Genomic DNA, 6,671 nt, shown 5'->3' with positions numbered 1-6,671 from the left:
CGCTAAGAGGCAGAAGAATGCAGAGTAAACAGTGCTTTGTGTGATCCTTCCCGGCAATCAAGGCTTTGCACAGAGCAGCGCCTGTTCTGAACAAGATTAGGGCACCGAGTTCTTTCTCCCCTCTTCGGCATCACTGAGGGACTCCGCTTCGTAGCTTTGTGAGGGGTTGTGGAAGGGCGCTGTGTGTGTGTGTGCTCGGGGAGAGGGTGGGGGGGCTCTGTTCTCTGTGTCAGCTGGCCACCGTTTTGACTGGGCAGCAGAGACATGGCGACACTCTCTATTCAGTCTTCTCTTTTTTAAGGAGACTGCATTTCAATGGGCCACCAGAGATGCTTTTGAGCGTGATCAGGCCAGACTCCTGGGTGGCCTCAATGTCGGGTGGGCCTGGGGGAGGAGACAATGTCTTCTTAATTGACTCGGACACTCTGGGACAGTGCAGGAATGCGAGGAGGTCCCATGGATGCCGGTTCCCGAGGTGGGGGGGGGGGTCATTCATGTCACAGTATAATGAGAAGATTTCAGAAATCAAGGTCTACCTGCTGAACCTAGATCTTTCTGGGCTGTTTGAGCCTGCGGGTCCTGTTTATTTTCATTTATCTGGCCGGCTGAATGTCACTGACGCAACTAAAAGATGATAGAAAACAACTGATCTTTTAATGTAAGGCATCAAGCAAAACATTCCCTGACTCAACCAAGGCTAATTCTCATTGTTCTTAATTTTATCAATCCAAGCTGATTCTATTGAAGTGAAAGTAAATTTAAAAGGTACTATTTCAAAGATGTCTTAATTAATATTTAGCCCCAAGCTCTTAATAATTAAAATCATGAAGAAAATGTGCATACACTTAGGACAGCTAAATAAACATAACACAAGATGTTGCACATGTAAAAACATGTTACACATGATGGTATTTTTATTCTGAATGTCTGGTGCACACAAAAGTATGAATAGCAGTCTGTTTCCTTCCATATTTCGGAGAGGAAATGGTTAATGCTTTCTTTTTCTTTACAGACACTTTCAAAATGCCAATACTTTTTCATATTTAAATGATTTGGCACTTGAAATCTTGCATTTTCTGACCTTCCTGTCCACATGACTCCCCTATTAAGTGAGAGGCTACATCAATTAAACAGATATTGCTATAGCACTAGTTTCACAATGCACAAGCATGCACAGCCCCCCTAACTTTTCTGTGCACACTGCTTTTTGCAGAAAACTTAGAAAAAGAGGATGTATATGTAGCACACCAAAAATATAATTCATCTCAACACTTTTATTTTTCAATTAAGATCTATTGTATAGAACTTTGGTCCACACCTGCATGCAATCAGGTTTCCTTTTACAGTAGCTCGCAATTTAATCATGAAGATCAAGAGGGGGCTTCAGAACACTAAATGTAGAATAACAGGCTTCTTTATGTTTCTTTGCTTACTTTTAAAGGGATCTGCTCTTGTGGTTGGAGACACTGCTCTCATGACTTCAATGAGGTAGGTAGGGTAGGTCCCCTTTTCAGGCCATAAAGGCCCATGGGAGAAAGGGCCACCATTTTTCTCAACCATCCAGCACCAGAGGTGGAGGTGATATGGACAACATCACGCTCCGGCCAGCTTATTACCCCCAGAAGGATTAACCCCCAGTCCTCATTTGGATAGCAGGCTGAGTGGAACTGGGAGCCAACTGGAAGGAATTAGAGCAAGCTACATCACTCACCCCTACCTGGGATTGAACGTGGGATCTTCCGGTCAGGAGCTAAACGCCCTTGCCATCTGAGCTACAACGGCTCCTCAATGTAGGAAGGTGCAGGATAAAAGTCTGCGATCAGCATCCTCCTGCTGTGTCCTCACCGTGTTTAAGTGCAACTGAGACCAGGTGAGACCGACTGAGGCTGAATGAGGGTCAGCTGACAAGAGACATAGAAGGTTTACCATGAGACAGCAACCCTCTTTGTGCAAACACACAGTGTAGTGCAAAATCTAACCTTCTCCCACACAACAACACAGACCGCTGTCTAACTTGACAGATTTTTATTGTATAATCAGCTGTGTTGACAGGTCAAATATGATTGTATGATGCAGTATTCTCATAGGTTGTAGAGATTTTGTTACCTATCTGTTACAAAACATGTATGAACTGAAGTTTGCTTGTGAAAAAACATATAACAAAATCTAAACATATAGCGCATCACATCAATATATTTCTATTCCAAACTGGAGGGGGTTGACAAAGCAGGGCAGCTAGCTCCTTGTGTGATCTCCACACAACATCAGGTGTTCCCAGTCTAATATTATTATTGATGTTACAATGAGCACCCCCTTTGTCATCCAGCGTATTTACAGTAGTGAGCTTTCTGTCCCTCAGCTTCCCATAGCAGGGACTGGAAACTCACAAGGTTTCCTCATCCTCACAGTGGATCAAAAAGAGATGACGAGACAGAGCTGGAAAACACAAAAAAAGCACAATTAACCAAATAGCAGCCTGTAACAGACACCATTCCTTTATCAAAATGTTTACAAATGCTCTTACAAGCATGATAATCTGTTTTTTTTTCACATTTCCAAAGGCTTGTTTCTGGTTCTATCCATCTAATCTATTTTACAAGGAAGAAACGTGCATGGTGTCAGATTATGTTGTCAAGACTAAACAGAAGTCACTGTGAATTATGTACATTTTGGGGAAAAAATGACCATTTCACATTGCTGGTAAACAGAAGTTTAAAAACAGGCTTCTAATTGTTCTAAAAAGAAAGTAGTCACAGACACCCCTTATTAGGGCATGATACAGCTGACCAGCGAAACCGACTTGCATATACAGTATGTTACAAGAAACACCATTCAGGGCTAGATTATTTTTTAAGAGCAAGCATACCTTGCTATGGCTTATGGGAATGTTAATATTAATTAGCTCTAGCAATTTCACGTTTGCCATTGCATCTGGGGTATATGTAAAATGGATCCATGAGACAGATTCAGCCAGAGTCCTCTCAATTGCCAGTGTAACAGCAACTCCTGTGATATACCAGTCATATTTTTCTCTAATTGTCACTAACTCTCCTGTAAGGATTTGTAGAACTTGCAGATTGTCAAACGATTATTGGTTTTGCAGGTGGACAGATCAGCAGATAATGTCGACAGTAGATGTCTATATTTTCTCCTGAGTGGTTTACAGGGCTTCTGTCTTAAAACTTGACCTTATTTGATAACAGATCTTTCTAAATGGGGAGGCACAGTGGCATCATGGTAAGCATTACTGCATCTCTGCAGTGGGGCCCTGGTCAGTTCCTGACCTGGGGTGCTATCTGTGCGGAGTTTGTATGTTCTGCATGTGTTCATGTGGCTTTTCTCTAGATATACCGGTTTCCTCTCACAAAGACATATTAGTAGGTTATTACTTTGCTTCTGGGAAAACTGACCCAGGTGTAAGCGTGTCTGTGTCTGTATATGCCCTTTGATTGGAGTGGCATCCTGTCCAGTGTGTATCCTGCCTACTGCTGGCTGGGACAGACTCCCGCTCCTCCGTGACCCTGAATTGGATAAAATGGTTAGAAAATGGATGGTCAGATATTCCTAAACAGTGCCGCGTGAACCTGGCACAGTTCTGGATAGCCATCTCTGTTGTATCTTCACATGAAGCAAAGAATGACATGGAGGCAGGTGTGGAACAATGAACTATATATATTAAAGTTTGGTTGTACAGAACATTACACTACCGATCTGACATCTTACTCTCACGCTAGCTCTCTTCAGCTGTCCTCAAGCTCCCCAGTTCTTCTTGGTTTTCTCCTTTGCTTTCTGGTGCCTAAACTATAACAGCTGGGTGTCTCCTACAGCTTAGGAAAATGGGGTAGAGCCATCTGATGGACTATTACTTGTAATTTTAATATTATGTATACGTTCCTTTATATATATATATCACTTTACTTCAATCTCTTTCATTTTAACCTCTATCGAGAGCTTATTAGGTAATGAAGAATGCAAGAAACAAGGGGAGATTGCTCACTTGGTTGTAGAAGGTGACTGACATGAGGATCTCAACTTGCAGTTAACGTGAGGTTTTTAAATGTATTTTCCTGGTGTCACTAACGTGTTCTTATTGCACAATTTCTTTTAATATAAAAAACCTCTAGCATATTGCAAACATCACTCCCAGAATGTCCAGAATCATGTGTTTTCCCCACAAACCCTCAGTGCCTGTTTGATCCATTCTGTGTGTAACTTTTGTCATAGGTATATTATTTTTATTTCAGTTTCTCATTTTAATATGCCAGGGATCTAATAAAAGCATCAGTAATATCCAGGTAATTAGATTTTCATACCAATACAGTTTGGCCAATGCAAGGCAACCTCAATTGTTTTATGGATACCTATAATGTTTAACTTACAGTATTGAAAGTTTTGTTACAGTGTTACAATGTTACAGTATTGCTTTGAAGTTACTTGTAACATAAGGTCTTAAAATAGATTTTTTTCTTCTCTGTGCTGGGGGATGAGTTTTTCCCCACACTTCACTGTGCAGAACTAAATTGTTAACTATTAGTTAACCGAGCTTGCATGCTCTCCTGTTATGAAATGAAAAACAATTCATGATGGCATTGCAGTATAAGAAATCATGCACTTCAATTACGTGAAGATCTAGTGCGCGAAATAACTAAAACATTAAAAATAATTACATTTACATCTAAGAGTTTTTAAAAGTAATTTTAAACTGTAAAAACGTTTTTTTTCGTGCCCTGTTTTCATTTATTTTTAAAACAATAAAGCCTTAAACCTGAATTAAACCCTTTTAAGAGGAAAAAAACTGGAAGAGATGCACTTTTCACGGCTTTTTCCAGTCTACACCTGGTCCCCCCATTGTTTGCAGCTACTGTACTTACAAGCTGACTGACGTTTTCACTGAACATCCAAGAGCCATTACCACTGTTCATTTAATGATGGATAAAAGGTTTGGAGATATAAAGCCCAATCCACTCTCGATACACAGGAATACAGCCAACGTCATTAATCGGTCCTCATCCACATTTTTAAGTTATCGTTCTTTGCCGGTTTGTTTAGTGGTGAAAGGCGGGTCCCAGACGTATCCCGGGATATAAGGTTTTCCCTGAACTACGAGAAACCGCATGTAATTGACAGGCTGACAGGCAACATTAAAATGATTGTGCCTTCAACGGCCTCGCTCAGCACTTTTCACCTATATGGGCATCCATCAGTAATTTAGAAAAGAGAACAACGACAAATGATACTTCAGGCCAAAGTGCTGGCGAAGGGCCGTCGGGTTGATACAATATAAATCAGCTGACATAAGGGGCCAGGCCGTGTGACCTCGGCATTTCCTGTCTATTGTGTCTTTAACAAAGTAAACAGCGGTCGTCAGACTGGGAAAGTTGTCGGTCGGGGAATTTCCTTGAATGAGTCTGGTCTTAAAAAAACACCCTCTTAACTCTTTAGAAAGTAGAACTGCCATCTTTCGATTGAGGATCTTTAAGGAAAATGCAGTGTTCTTTGCATTTGCTATTTCTGAGAAAACTGGTACTTTCAATGTGTAACACTCTTAAAATATAAAAACGGAACACCATATTCTTGTTTAAAACCCCAAGTCAACGTGAAAGCAAAGTAAAAAACAGCCCAATGTAATTGCAGAATTAATGTTCTTATCAAAAAACAAGAAAAAAATATAGATTTTCTTTAGACCAATAATTTATTTCTGTGGTATGCAGATGTTGTTCTTACTTTGTAGGATTATGAAATGCCTGAAATGCCTATCCTGGAGGTAAATAAAACTACTTGAAAACTGACAACTAATGGGAGATTTGACCTCCTTAAACTCATTAATGTGGTAATTCACTTAGCCACATTAAATAGTATTTGTTAAACCAAAGCTGATGGACAATGATAGCTCTTCTAGGTTTTCTGAACACCCACTCACCCCACAAAGTGATAATTTTTTTAGTGATGTAACTAATTGAAGTCAGGTAGGATTATTGAATTTCATAGATTTCTATTGAAGTTCAAAATAAATCTGCACTCCATATGCTGTGTCTCATTTAAATTTTTGGTAATAAAGTATTTAACTCAAATGTATTCTAAGAATTATAAGAATTTAGCCTGGATCTTTGAAGAAATGAGAGGTGGTATTTTTGTTTTCAGCGTCAAAGGGTCTACTGTAGTTCAGAACATGGATACAAGACACAAGTAAGCAATTTGTTTAATGTGCTGGTTAAACAATGAATAATAAAAAAATCATATTTGATTTTTGAAATGTGTCATCTGTATAAAGGGATATAGGAAATATCTATAATGCTAATCAACTGAATATGAATACAAGGCACAGAGTATATGTTTTGATAGGTAAAGCCTGATGAATTCCTTTCTTAAAATATACAAGAGATAACAATTTTCATGTTTTGATTACCGTCTGGGATTTGCTTTTGAATTCTTTAAAAATACATAACTTCTTTAAAGATTCTCCAAACCCAACTGCATCTACTATAAAGAAAACACCATAAGTCATGGTTTTCAAGGGTGTCAGATTCATGATTTTGCAATGATTTTCTTTTTGCCTTTTCTCCCCCCAGGATGAGAAAATATGACAGGAGTATTTAATTTTAATGTATGTGCTATCCATTGTGAAATATTAAGGGAAGGGAGATTTTGAAAAACAGTTCTCCCATTTTCAT

At 39.3% G+C, this 6,671-nt stretch overlaps 1 long non-coding RNA gene across 1 annotated transcript; it reads right to left on the bottom strand.

Moving 5' to 3' along the window:
• Window positions 1-2,202: 2,202 nt before the first annotated feature.
• LOC107077848 (uncharacterized) lies at window positions 2,203-5,236 on the bottom strand. The gene is made up of 3 exons (XR_001478830.2): window positions 4,872-5,236; window positions 3,411-3,521; window positions 2,203-2,436 (listed from the first exon to the last, which is right to left on the bottom strand). It is a non-coding gene; the product is annotated as an uncharacterized lncRNA (long non-coding RNA).
• Window positions 5,237-6,671: the final 1,435 nt, after the last annotated feature.

Source organism: Lepisosteus oculatus, chromosome 8 (genome assembly GCF_040954835.1).
Source record: "Lepisosteus oculatus isolate fLepOcu1 chromosome 8, fLepOcu1.hap2, whole genome shotgun sequence".
NCBI classification, from domain to species: domain Eukaryota; kingdom Metazoa; phylum Chordata; class Actinopteri; order Semionotiformes; family Lepisosteidae; genus Lepisosteus; species Lepisosteus oculatus.
This window is presented reverse-complemented; position numbering and strand designations above follow the sequence as displayed.